Here is a 14,898-nt window from a genome sequence, read left to right on the forward strand (position 1 = left end):
TGGTTTTTGGAGACAGGGTTTCTCTGTGCAGCCTTGGCTGTCCTGGACTCACTTTGTAGACCAGGCTGGCCTCGAACTCCCAGAGATCCACCTGCCTCTGCCTCCCAAGTGCTGGAACTTAAGGCGTGCGTCACCACCACCCGGCCATAGCATGTTCTTAATTCTTTAAAAGTAGGGGTCATTTTCCTCATCCTGTAAGGAAAAGAGGGCAGGCAGAAGTTCTACCTGTGCATGAAAAGAAAAATACTATCTACCTGTCAGGGTTGTGCTGAAAATCAGAAATATATGTCTAGCATTTAGCATAGAATCTAGAAGTTCAAGAAATCATTACTGGAGTACCAGGACAGCCTGATCTACAAAGTGAGTCCAGGACTGCCAAGGCTACAGAGAAATTCTGTCTGAAAACAAACAGAACAAAATAAATAAAAACAAAAACAAAAACAAAGAAACATAACCTCACATAAATGTCTTGGAAGGAAATTTAAAACACTAAATCTAAAACTCTTTTTTTTTCATATTTATTTAATATACAGTGTTCTGCCTGCATATAACATCTGCAGACCAGAATTGGGCACTAGATTGTAGATGGTTGTGAGCCATCATGTGGTTGCTGGGAATTGAACTCAGGACCTTTGGAAGAGCAGGCAGTGCTCTTAACCTCTCAGCCATCTCTTCAGCCCCCAACTCTTTTCTTTAAACCTGTAACTTTTCCCTTTAATTCATATATATATATTTTTTTTTCAAATATAAGTTCAAATATACAAACACACACATACACACACTTTAGAGGAAAAGAAAATAAAATTTCCAAAATTTAAAAGGCAGAAAAGAGACAACATAAAAAAGTCTCCTGAAAATTGAGTTCAAATCTCAATTTCATAGTAAACCGTTACTGTGGGGTGAAGAAAAAAAAAAAATCACAAATACTACCTAGTCATTGTACCCTCCCTCTACACCGTTTTTACACAACTACAATGCTTACCAGACAGCCCATTCGAACTCAGTGAAAAACTTCAAGCAGTCACAAAGGCATCTGTGGGGCAAGTGATACAGGAAGGGAACACAAGCAAGGGTACAGGGGGAGGAGATAAGTGCAACTAGCAACAATGGGAAACTGTTCATCAAAACTACAAAGGCACAGAACAGGATATCAGGGAAAAAACAAATTTTTTGCTAACTACCAGGAACTGAGTACTAACAATTCATTATGAAGCTAAGTGGTACAACATGAACCAATAGTCTCTGGACAAGACCTGTGACAAACTTGACTGGAGGCTTAGAACACTATATAAGGCTGCTTCCCGCAAAGGCATTCCTGATGGCAAGGGTCATCAAACAATAAGGTTTGCAGGGTGTCCGCTGCTTCCAAGGGCCCTTTGTTCTCCCCCCACCCCCCCACCCCAGCACGGTTCTCTGTGTAGCCTTGGCTGTCCTGGACTCGCTTTGTAGACCAGGCTGGCCTCGAACTCACAGCGATCCACCTGCCTCTGCCTCCCAAGTGCAGCGGGATTAAAGGCGTGCGCCACCACACCCCGGCTTCCAAAAGAGCCCAATCTGGGATCAATCCTCAAAAGAAAACACTAAGAATTCGAAAGGGCACCAACTCTACAAGGCATTTCCACCATCACAGCAGGTCTGGCCTGGGGGATTTATGAACTGCCTAGTGGGTTTAGTATTTTTTTTCCTTACAACTTTTCTTTAGTCTTTGTTTCTGGTGTTCATAAAACCAATCTATTCTGCTTGGCTCACATAAACACTCTATTTTATAGACTAAAGTGCTGCTTGCAGCCAGGCAGACGGCTCAGTGGGTACAGTCGCTTGGCACAGCACAGCGACTGTGAGGAGACACCTTTGCAGTGCTCTAGAGAGTCACTGAAATAATGCTGTCTGAACCAATTCAAAATCCCAAGATTATGTGCACTTAAGCCATTTTAATGGACAAAAGTCTTAAATATTAAAAGGCTGTGCTATTAAAGAAATTAGGAAATTATGTGAATAGAAATTATGTAAACTAAGCTACTGGGGTTGTCAGTCAATACAAAACAACACTAGAATCAGCCGGGCGTGGTGGCACACGCTTTAATCCCAGCACTCGGGAGGCAGAGGCAGGTGGAGCGCTGTGAGTTCGAGGCCAGCCTGGTCTACAAAGTGAGTCCAGGACAGCCAAGGCTACACAGAGAAACCCTGTCTCGAAAAAAAAAAAAACAAAAAACAAAGCAAAACAAACACACACACACACATACACAAGACTAGAATCTAAAGGTTCTTCCAGCCTGAAGATGACAAGATCGCCACACCTCTTCAGGGAATGGCAGTTACCACCCCCAGCCCCAACCCCACGCCCACCCCATAAAAAAAAACCCATATGATCAGTCCAGCAGAACTTGCATTTGCAGGCAGGGCACCAAGGCCCAAGGGGCATCCCACACGCTTCTAGGTATTACTCTGCTTATAAAACAGCTTTATTGAAATGAGTTGTTTTATAAGCATACTGATGAAAAAACTCATCAGCAGAATTCTTGCCAAACATGAAAGTTGGCTGTATTTCCACACCTTGAGAGAAAATACATGAGTTCACTGAAACAAGATTTAATTAAAGTTTATTGGTAAAATTAAACAACCATGGACACTGCCCAAAACTAATTAAGCTCTTACATTTTAACAATATGCTTAAACTAAAGTAGTCCTTTGGCAGCAAAGCAAGTAGCAAGTTTAAAAGGAAAAAGATATAGCTTCTCTTGCTCACTATTAGCATTCTAACCAGGTCTTTCAATACCTAGTGCCAAGGCACAGGAGTGCCACATCAAGGCAAAGCAGAGACTTGCACTGACCAGTGCTAAATGCAAAGAAAGATATACAGTACACTTGTTCTTTTCTCTGTGACAAATATCTAAGAAAGCAACTTGAGAAAAAATTTTTTTGGCTCACAGCCGGAAAGGCTCAGCTGAAGGAACATGAACAACTGGCTACACCGACAGGAAGCAAACAAAGGCATCCTGCCACTCAGCCTACTTTTTCATCTCAACCCAGGCCCCCACGCCATGGTGCTACCCACATTCAGAGCGGTACCGACTTTTAAACTTTTCTGAAAACACTTTCATAGACACACTTTTTTTTTTTTTTTTTTTTTTGGTTGGTTGGTTGGTTGGCTTTGGTTTTTTAAGACAGGATTTCTCTGTGTAGCCGTGGCTGTCCTGGACTACTTTGTAGAATCTGCCAGCCTCTGCCTCCAGAATGCTGGAGTTAAAAGTGTGTGCCACCACTACCTGGCCTAGACACACTTTTGAGTGTGCAATTCCATGGTAATTCTAAATCTAGACAAATTGACAATGAAGATTAAATATTACAGGTTGGAGAGATAACTCAGAGGTTAAGAACACTGGCTGCTCTTCCAGAAGCCCTGGGCTCACTTCCCAGCACCTACATGGCAGCTCACAACCATCTGTTATTCCACTCTCAGGGGATCTGACACCCTCTTCTGATAATGAGGCACTGCATTCCCATGGTACATATACATACACGCAAGCTAAATACCCATACATCTGAAAGTGGGCCGGGTGTGGTGGCACACACCTTTAATTCCAGCACTCGGGGAGGTAGAAACAGGTAGATAGTGAGTTCCAGGCCAGCTAACAGAGAGAACCTGCCTCTATTTAAGACAAAACATAGTACAGAGCCGTAGCTAGGGGTGTAGGTCACACACTTGACATGAAAACCACCCTGGGATCAATCAAAAGAAAACACTAAGAATTCGAAAGGGCACCAACTCTACAGGGCATTTCCACCATCACAGCAGGCCTGGCCTGGGGGATTTATGAACTGCCTAGTGGGTTTAGTTTTGTTTTCCTTACAACTTTTCTTTAGTCTTTGTTTCTGGTGTTCATAAAACCAATCTATTCTGCTTGGCTCACATAAACACTATTTTATTATAGACTAAAGTGCTGCTTACAGCCAGGCAGATGGCTCAGTGGGTACAGTCGCTTGACACAAGCTGGACAATCTGAGTTGTAATCCCGTAACTCATGATGGAAGGAGAGAGCAAACTCCTCAAAGCTGTCAAAGCTGTAACAGACAGTGATGATGATGATGATGGCTGACGCGGAAGTGTTGCTTAATTCTAGAGTTACAAAAAGAGGACAAAATCCTTAAACTGCTGTCATTTTGTCTACTGAAAGACATCACACAAAAGCCAAGCATGGTGATGCAGCCTTTAATCCCAGCACTCAGGAGGCAGAGGCAGGTAGATCACTGTGAGTTTAAGGCCAGCCTGGTCTACAAAGTGAGTCCAGGACAGACAGGGCTGTTACACAGAGAAATCCTGTGTCAGAAAAAAAAAAAAAAAAAAAAAAAAAAGATATTACACAAGTGACAAAAAGCAATACAATTAAGTTAACTGGATTTTATCAAAATTAAAACTTAGGACTGAAGAGATAGCTCCACAGTTAAAATAGTACACTGTCCTTGCAGAGGACCCACGTGCAGCTCTCAGCACCCTTACCTGGTACTTGCAACCACCAGTGACTCTAGCTCTAAAGCAGCGGTTCTCAACCTGTGGGTTGTGTGTCAGATATATGTTACAGTTCACAACAGTAGCAAAATTACAGTTATGAAGTAGGGAAGAAACAACTTTATGGTTGGGGGTCACCACAACATGAGGAACTGTATTAAAAGGGCACAGCATTAGGAAGGTGGAGAAGGGCTGCTCTCGAAGATCCAGCACCCTCTTCTGGCTTCCAAGGGCACCTGCACGAACACAGACACATCTCATTGTTGAAAGAATATCTTGTGTCCGTATGGAAACTTCACCTATCAATAGGAAATAGGAGGTGTGACATCCAGCTGGCAGAAAGGACTCTGGGATAGAGCCAGGCACTGGAGAGTCACCTGGGAAGACATGAAAGAGGACAGACACATGGTACCTGAGCAGAGGTAACCAGCCATGTGGCAGAATGTAGACTAGTGTAAATAAATTATATTTTTTAAAGATTTATTTATTATTTATACGGTATTTTGCCTGCACGTATGCCAGGCCAGAAGAGTGCACCAGATCTCATTATAGATGGCTATGAGCCACCTTGTGGTTGCTGGATTGAACTCAGGACCTTTGGAAGAACAACCAAGTGCTCTTAATCTCTGAGCCATCTCTCCAGCCCAAAAAGTGTTGTTGTTTTGGTTTTGGTTTTGGTTTTTCGAGACAGGGTTTCTCTGTGTAGCTTTGGCTGTCCTGGACTCACTTTGTAGACCAGGCTGGCCTCGAACTCACAGTGATCCACCTGCTTCTGCCTCCCTGGGTACTGGAATTAAAGGCGTGTGCCACCATACCCGGCCCAATAAGTTATTTTAAATTATGAGCTAGTCAGAGAAGAGCCTAGCTATATGGTTTAGGTATCTGTAATATATTTTGAGCTTCATAAGTCATTTTTCTGAGAGCATAAGGCCAGGAAGAAAAACCACAACAATATCCCATACAGACACATATACATAGTGAAAAATAAGTCTTTAAAACTATTAAAATGGTCATAGTGGCATGCACCTTTACTTCCAGCATTCTGGAGAGAGAGGCAAGAAGATCTTTTTGAGTTTAAGACCAGCCCAGTCTACATAGAAAGTACCGGGACAGCCACAGATACATCAAAAGACCTTGTCTCGAAATAAATAAATAAAACTATCAAACAAAAAATGGTGTGGTGGCGCACACCTTTAATCCCAGCACTCGGGAGGCAGAGGCAGGTGGATCTCTGTAAGTTCAAGTCCAGCCTGGTCTACAAAGCCAGTCCAGGACAGCCAAGGCTAACACTGAGAGGCCCTGTCTCAAGAAACAAAACAAACAAACAAAAAAACAAAACGTGTATTTGTAAAATAAATATTTTCAGCCACTATAGAAATGCTATAAAAATAAACCTTAAAAATACTACTATACTACTGAGACTCCAGCCTACATACTGTATGATTCAAACTATATGACATGTCTAGAATAGACAAATATATACAGACAGAAAAACTGCTGGTTGGCTGCAGCAGTGAGAGAATGTGAAGGAAACAATATGACTATTAATAATATGTACAGCACTTCTTGTATAGTGATGAAAATATTCTAAAAGTAATTGTGGTAGTAGCCATGCTGAATATATTAAAACCACTTAATTGTATACTTTAAATGCCTGAATTATATAGCATGTGAATTATATCTCAATAAAGCTGCTATTTTTTTTTTAAGTTTTCCTTCTTGCAAAACAAGATACTCTTTGTTTCATGTCTGTGGATTAAATTAGGCCTCCATAAACAACAGCAGCTGCCACCTGGTAAAACTGGATGGCTTCAAATACTTGGCAAACAACTGTGTATGGCAAACAAGTTCTGTTTGTGTGTGTGCCAATTTTGAATAATTGTTTTTAAAGAATCTGTAGGAAAATGAGACTGTGCATTCTTACTCTTTTGCTTTTGTCATTTAAATCAGAAGAGAATGCAATCACAATCTCCCTAGCCAAGAAGCCAGGATTAATATCATTTACTACACATAGTCCATGGTGGCTAGCGGACAATAATCCACTATGATTTTAAAGAAGAAAACAGCTGAGCACATACGGAGATGGTACAGCAGCAAATGTCAGACTAGTCTTGGGCTGAGGTAAAACAGATGAACCAGGCAGGTTGAGTGATGCTTCCTAGACACACCCTGCTCAATAATCACAAACATTCTATTTCATGTTTGTAAAATTTCCCCCTCTAATTTATTGGGCATATTTCCCTAGAGTACGCACTTAGAAATCAAATGAAAACATCCCATAGACAATCTGGCCGGGCGTGGTGGCACACTTTTATTCCCAGCACTTGGGAGGCAGAGGCAAGTAGATCGCTGTTGAGTTCGAGGCCAGCCTGGTCTACAAAGCCAGTCCAGGATGGCCAAAGCCACACAGAGAAATCCTATTTCGAAAAAACAAACAAACAAACAAAAGAAACCAATCTGACCATATGCAGGCTGGAAGAAAATAGTGAACCAAAGAGCCTTAGAGCAAAATTCTTTTTTCATTTATTTTATAAATATAATACCCACTTTTTTTTTCTTCCTTTTTTTTTGTTTGTTTGGTTGGTTGGTTGGTTGGTTGGTTGGTTGGTTGGTTTGGCTTTTGGTTTTTCGAGACAGCCCTGGCTGTCCTGAACTCTCTTCGTAGAACAGGCTGGCCTTGAACTCACAGTGATCCACCTGCCTGTTGCTCCTCAGTGCTGGGATTAAAGGCTTGTGCCACCACTGCCCAGCTCAACATTTTTTTTTTTTTTTAAGGTATAATCCCAGCCACTGGGAGATAGAAATAGGAAAATAAGGAGTTTAAGGTCATCCTCAGCTAGTACCAAGCGCATGACCAGCCTGGGCTATATGAAACATTGTCTAAAAAAAAGAAAGGAAGCCGATGTAGTGGCACACACCTGCAATCCCAGCACTAGGGAGGCAGAGGCAGATGGATCACTGTGAGTTCCAGCACAGCCTGGTTTACAAAGCCAGTCCAGAACAGCCAAGGCTGCACAGAGTGACCCTGCCTGGGGGATTGGAGGGGGAGGAAAGGAAAGGAGAAAGAGTGAAAGAGAGAGAGAGATGGCTCGTGGGTAAAGGCACCTGCCACCAAGCCTGATGACCTACGTTCAATACTTGGAGCCCACAAGTTGGAAACAGAATCAATGCCTGCAAGCTGTTCACTAACCTCCACACAGGTTCCGTGGCATGTGTGCCCATGTGCACATAGACACAAAACTAACTAATCAAAACAACAAAGACACTGTTTGCTGCTGTTGGACCCATACAGTAGCCTGTCATATTTCTTTTCTATAATAAACTCTCCTTTTCTTTCACTTCAGAACTAGTTTATGTCTGATATCTCTATACTAAGACCCAACTAGAGACAAGGTCAAACTACTGATTCTGTATAACTTTAAAACAACTCTAAAGCTGGGCACAGTGGCACAAGCCTTTAATCCCAGCACTTGGGAAACAAAGGGAGGCAGATCGAGTTTGAGGGCAACCTAGTCTACAAAGTGAGTTCCAGGACAGCCAAGATTACACAAAAAGACCCTATCATGAAAAACAAAACAAACAAAAAAAACTCAAAGACAATTCTATGCCGAGCTTTCCACCTATCCATTAAATGTCTTAAATGTTTTATTTATCATATGTGTATGTGTGTACACATGCAAATGGCATGGTGCACATGTGGAGGTCAGAGGACTTCTCTCCTTCCACTACATGGGTTCTGGGAATCAACTCAGGTCATCAGGCTTGATTCAAGCTCTTTTACCCATACAGCCATCTTGCCAGCCCTATTGTATATGTTTTAATTCATTAAATATTCGATGAATAGCTACTAAGCCAAACATAGTGTTAATATCTAAGAAACAAAGACTTTCAAGATTCACTAATGAAAAATTAGACTAGAGCAGTGTGGTGCACCCCTTTAATCGCAGCACTCGGGAGGCAGAGGCAGGCGGGTCTCTGTGAGTTCGAGGCCAGCCTGGTCTACAAAGGGAGTCCAGGACAGCCAGGTCTACACAGAGAGACCCTGTCGCATCTGTCTTTATCCCTTACTCCTAGAAGAGAACTCCAAAGTTTTTGGAATTTTCCCAAAGATTAGAGTTTCTGGGGTTTTGTTTTGTTTTTGTTTTTGAGGAACCCACTGAGTTTATGCTAACCAACTGACTCATATATGGACTTCACCAATTCAAGACTAAGGTTGGTGATACTGGAAAGACCAATCACTTGGCTTTGATCCACATATCAACGTGATTTCTTGGGGCTAGAGAAGTCTAAAGACTATGTATAATCTCCATATGGTCAACAAACCAACCTAATCTTGCCTCCAAAATGAAGCTCAGATAAAAGCTGTACATTGAGACAGTAACCTTCCCAGGCTGATAGTGTCCACCCATGTGACAGGAAGACAGCACATTCTAAGGACAAAGCAAATGAATGGACAATTCTCACCCAGCATTATCAAGTCTATTTCTGTCTTTCCTCACTCTCTAACTAATAAGCCAATATTGGGTTGTTTTGGGGGGCGGGGAGGGAAGGGTGGTGGTGGTTTCCAGACAGGGTTTCTCTGTGTAGCCTTGGTTGTCCTGAACTCACTATGTAGACCAGGCTGGCCTCAAACTAACATTGATCCACCTGCCTCTGCCTGAGATTAAAGTTGTATGGCATCATATCCAGCTATACTTCTTTCTTAATCCCTTCAAGTTATTTTTCTGCAATCTGGGATCTGCCCTTTCTTTGATCTCTGCAAGAGTGAAGGCCTAGGATTTCTGTCAGAAAATAGCCATCTAGTATTCAAAAGGATTTAAGGGGCGGGGCCTTTAATCCTAGCACTCCAAGGCAGAGGCAGGCGGATCAATGTGAGTTCCAGGCCAGCCTCGTCTATAAAGTGAGTCCAGGACAGTCAAGGCTACACAGAGAAACTTTGGGGGGAAAAAAGATTTAAGTTCCATATTACTTTGTGGTATTGTTACCATGTCATTTTACAGAGATAATTCTCTATTTTTAAATCCCATCCTCACACTGCTTCCTACTTTAAAGTTAGAGGGATGTTTGGTGCTGTTAATAAGAACTTATTTTTTTCGGGCTATGAATAACATGTTAGTATTCTTTAATGTTTTTCATATTAAGTGTAGCATACAAAACTCTTATCTCATAAAATCTTTTCTCAAACCAGGAAAGTTCCTTCTGAAGTACACTATAATACCCTACACACACACACACACACACACACACACACACACACACACACACACACACACACACACACACACACACACCCTCCCTAACATGTTCCTAGATGAATCAGAGGCCAGTCAGCTCCACATCCCATGTTCAGATGAAGGAATTTGCCTGCTAAGTACTTCTGGCATGTGTACCCCATTCTCCCTCTGAGTAGAGAATTTTGCCTTCCACCTCCTCAGTGCCCTTTCCGTGGTCTTACGTGGAATGCTTTGGTTGATGTCTTTATCACTTTTGTAATTTTGCAAATCACTATGAGTTTGAGGTCAGCCTGGTCTACAAAGTGAGTCCAGGACAGCCAAGGCGACACACAGTGAAACCGTCTTGAAAAAAAAAAAGTTCATTGTGTGTGTAGGGATTTAGATGTTGCACTCTTTTTGTAATTTCAAGTTTTTTCACCACCACCTCTATCACAAATCCTAAGTTTCCTATCTAAATGGTTTTCAAAATATTTATGAATCTGTCTCCCTTCCTTGGAATGCTCTTAACACTGTCAGTATTCTTTTATGCCAGCACTCAAATATGTTTCTAACCTAGGACAAAAAATACACAGGGACTAATTCTGTGTCACCTGAATAAATTCCTGCAAATACAATTGAGGGTGTTTTCAGCAGCCACCGTGCATGAGCAGCCTCTGACTAACCATGGCTAGGTCAGTGCACTCATGACTCACCAAACTTACAACTCCCCAGACACTCTCCACATGAACGTCTGCCCAGTCGGCTTTCTGTCATCCTGTTCTTGTGTATTTGAGATCTTGATTTTTGGGGAGGGGAACAGTTCTAGAGCTTAAATTTAAGGCCTCACACATGCTAAACAAGCACTGAGATGACATCCCCAGTTTTGTTTTGTTTTGTTTTTAGACAGGGTTTCTCTGTGTAGCCTTGGCTGTCCTAGACTCACTTTGTAGACTAAGCTGGCCTTGAACTCACAGAGGTCCACCTGCCTGTGCCTCCCAGTGCTGGCATTAAAGGTGTGCGCCACCACGCCCAGCTGTTATTTTCATTATTTTAAATTCTGTATATGTGTGTGTACACGTAGGAATGTGCCCATAAATACTGGTGCCCTCAGAGGCTAAGAGTCAGATCCCCTGGAACTGGAGTTAAAGGTGGTTATGAGTGGCCCAACAGCAACGCTGGGAACAAAGCTTGAGTCTTTTGCCAGAGCAGATAAGCGCTCTCTGTCTCTGTCTCTTTTTTTTTTTTTTTTCTCTCTCTCTCTCTTTCAAGACAGGGTTTCCTTGTGTAGCTTTACCTGTCCTGAACTCACTGGCCTCCAATTCACAGAGATCCACCTGCCTCTGCCTGAGTGCTAGGATTAAAGGCTTTTTGGATAAGTTATCTTCTTAACCAGTGATCCAATTTCCCAGGCCCTGACTTTTATTTTAGAGACAGATGTTACTACACCACCCAGGCCAGGCTTGAAGTTAACTATGTAGGCCAGTCAGGTCTTGAACTTTCAGTCCTCCTGCCTCAGCCTCCAGCGTAGCTAGGATTACAAATCTGTACCATGAGGCCTACTTGAGATTCTGAACATTAGAGCTGGGATAGTGAGATGGCTCAACTGGAAAAAATACTTGCTACACAAGCCTGATGGCCTAATTCAATCCCTAGAGCCCACATAAAGATGAAAAACATCAACTCCACAAATTGCCTTTTAACCTAAGTGTGCACTACATGGCATGTACCACACACATGCGCGCACACACACAGAGAAAAGATAGCATATACACAATAATAATTAATTTAAAACATAAGGGCCGGGCATGGTGGCGCCCAGCACTCGGGAGGCAGAGGCAGGCGGATCGCTGTGAGTTCAAGGCCAGCCTGGTCTACAAAGTGAGTCCAGGATGGCCAAGGCTACACAGAGAAATCCTGTCTCGAAAAACCAAAAAAATAAAATAAAATAAACTACTCCCTGTAATTTAAAATTTTTATTCTATATAACAACTTCTCTGCAGTTTTACAATACTTACACATTTTACTAATTTTTTTGAACTTTTAAATTTTGTGTGAGGTGTGTATGTGTGTGTGTGTGTCAGTCCTAACACCAAGCCAGTGGGATGGCTCAGCATCAGGTAAAGTACTTGCAACACAAGCCTGATGGCCTGAGCTGGATTCCCAGAAGCTGTATAAAGTAATAGGAGAAGTGACTCTACAAAGCTGTGCTTTGACTTCCACATGCAAACAATGGCATGAGCTACTGCACACACAGGCACGCGCTTGCGCTCTCACACACACACACACACACATACACACACACACACACACACACACACACACACACACACACACTAATATATTTCTAAAGCTGGGCATGGTGGCGTACAGTTTTAATCCCAGCACAGAGGAAGGTAGATCTCTATGAGCTTGAGAACAGCCTGGTTCCAGGCTAGCCAAGGCTACACAGTGAGACCTTGTCTCAAAAGAAAATAAAATAGAGGCCACCAGAAAAAAAAGTGAGCCACCAAAGCGTTTCTCAATCTCTCACGCACTTTTCTGCAGTCCTCAACTTAGAGAAAGTCTACATGTCTGTCACTCTCGGCTTGACAGTCACACCCACACATTTCACAGATTCCCCCGGTGGTTTTTTGACCCCTACTCACAAGTGCTTCAAGTTTCAGTCATATCCTGTTGCTCCCAGGTGTAGGACATGTAATAAGAAAAGCATCCACTCAGCGTCTAGGGCAGGTCTGGGTAGAAGGATGAGGTCATCCCTTCAGATTCATACCTGATCCTTAAGAAGCAGCTCCTCCCCCAGTAAGCAAGTCTCCATATATTTAAAGTGACATCCACAACCTGAGCAGCAACATGGCTAGAGCTACCAGTCCTTCCTTATACTGCCTAGTGCCATGGATCATTTCCTGCTCTGGCCACTCCACACAGTGCTGAATTCGGGGGCCAATGGTAGCGGCAACGGCTCCTGCTATAGCTAGCATTAGCACACAAGAGAGCATCACGTTCAGCTACAGTGGAAGTCGGATCTATCACCACTAGCCTGGAAACACTACTATCTGTTTCAACAGCTTTACCCATAATCAGACTTCACCAAAATCACTACTTACAGATTTTTTTTTAAGTCCTCAAGAGGACATTCTCTATTTTCTTTCCTTTTTCCTCCCACAAGGGAGAGTCTCCTGTATCCCAGCAACCTTGAACTCACAAAGCACAAGAGAATGACTTTAGTTTCGGATCTTCCTGCTTCCACCTCCCAAGTCCTAGGGGTAGAGGTAGTGCTGGGCATCAAACTCTGGAACCCATGGATGCTAGGCAAGCATTCCAGAAAGCAGACGGCATTCCTAGCACCACTACCCATCCTTCCCTTTGCTCTGTCCACAGATCTAAAGTAGCCAAGGCAGCTAACTGCGCTGTCAGGCAATGAAAAGTAAACCCTTGCATTCCAAGCTGTCTCTCAGTTTCACCATCTTTAAGAAAATATTTACACCGGGCATGCTGGGGCACACAATTAATCCCAGAACTGGGAGGCAGAGGCAGGCGGATCTCCGTGAGTTGGAGGCCAGCCCTGCCTACAAGGCAAGTCCAGGGCAGCCAAGGCTGGAGAGATGGCTCAGAGGTTAAGAGCACTGTCTGCTCTTCCAAAGGTCCTGAGTTCAATTCCCAGCAACCACATGGTGGATCACAGCCATCTGTAATGAGATCTGGTTCCCTCTTCTGGTGTGCAGGCACACATATAGGCAGAATACTGTACAAATAATAAATAAATCTTTCCAAAAAAAGAAAAAAAATTCTTTCCCAGTTGTGGCACACACTTTTAATCCCAACAGAGATTTAATCCCAGGAGGCAGAGGCGGTTGGATCCTCTGGGTTCAAGCCCAGCCAGGTCTACAGAGCAAGTTCCAGGACAGCCAAGGCTACACAGAGAAACCTTGTCTCAAATACAAACAAAGACAAAAACAAAAAAGCTTTACTCTGTCACATCCACTCTTTTATTGGTAAAACAGAACCATCTTAGCCCAAAGATACATAGAGCTGATTTCATTTCAAAATGCTGTAACAGTGTATTAATTATCTTCAGTCAGATGAATGGGGGAGCAAATAACAGATATACCTATTTCTTACTATGTTTTGTATTTTTGTTTTTGGTTTTGTAGACAGGGTCTCTCTGTGTACCCTTGGTTGTCCTGGACTCACTTTGTAGACCAGGCTGGCCTCGAACTCACAGAATCTGCCTGCCTCTGCCTCCCAAGTGTTGGGATTAAAGGCGTGTGCCACCACCGCCCGGCTTATATTCTTACTATGTACATGAGCCTTTGGTGACTACACTCTGAAACTGAAACAAAACAAGAACCCTTCTCCCTTTAGCCTTTCTTCACAAGATCTCGGTAATACTTTACACTTCAGCCAGAGGAAATGTCTAACAACTAACAGCAACAGCCTATCTCAAGATTAAAGTAACTAAAGAGACATCACATTCACCACCAGGCTATCTTTTGATTGTTTTCAGACAGGATCTGTCTAGCCTTACCTTCCAGAGTTCTGGGATTTCAAATGTTCACCAACAGCCTTGAGAGATAAAAAAGGAAGCTGGGCATGGTGGCGCACACCTTTAATCCCAGCACTCGGGAGGCAGAGGCAGGTGGATTTATGTGAGTTCAAGGCCAGCCTGGTCTACAAAGTGAGTCCAGGACAGTCAAGGCTACACAGAGAAACCCCGTCTCAAAAAACAAAACGAAACAAAACAAGGATTTGTAATCAATAAAACAATTTAGTAGTATTATACTATTCTTTTTACATGTCTTTAATATGTAAAATATAAAAAACAAACAACTTCTATACATCAAAGGAACTAACAGATTAAACAAGAGATTTAAAAAGTAACCAGTAAAATGAAAGCTATTATTTACAAATAACTTATGCGATAAAAGGTTTTATCCAGCCACGTATGGCAGTGCGTATCTATAATTCCAGCACTCAGGAGGCTGAGGAAGAAGCATACCCAATTCAAGGCCATCCATCCTGGGAAACAAAACATCAGCAACAAAAGAGGTTACTGTGTATCACATGTGGAGAACTCTTACAACTCTATACCAAAACATAAAGAAAATAGACAAGGGGGGCTGAAAAGATCTCCCAGTGGGTATGAGCACTTTCTGGTATTGCACAGGACCGGGGTTCAGT

The 14,898-nt window shown here is 42.7% G+C and overlaps 1 protein-coding gene across 8 annotated transcripts in view; it reads right to left on the bottom strand.

Annotated features, from left to right (window-relative positions):
* Positions 1 to 14,898, bottom strand: part of Usp54 (ubiquitin specific peptidase 54) — an 87,426-nt gene that overhangs the window by 66,230 nt on the left and 6,298 nt on the right. The window contains exon 1 of one of the 8 annotated variants that reach the window (XM_051142619.1): positions 12,366 to 12,549. The exons of 6 other annotated variants lie outside the window; for them this stretch is intronic. The gene's annotated coding sequence lies outside the window, so the exon portion shown is untranslated. Of the gene's footprint in view, positions 1 to 982; positions 1,027 to 12,365; positions 12,550 to 14,898 lie in introns of those variants that run through there. One more of the 8 variants, XM_051142621.1, reaches the window with a different exon arrangement.

This window comes from Acomys russatus, chromosome 3, assembly GCF_903995435.1.
Source record: "Acomys russatus chromosome 3, mAcoRus1.1, whole genome shotgun sequence".
NCBI lineage: Eukaryota > Metazoa > Chordata > Mammalia > Rodentia > Muridae > Acomys > Acomys russatus.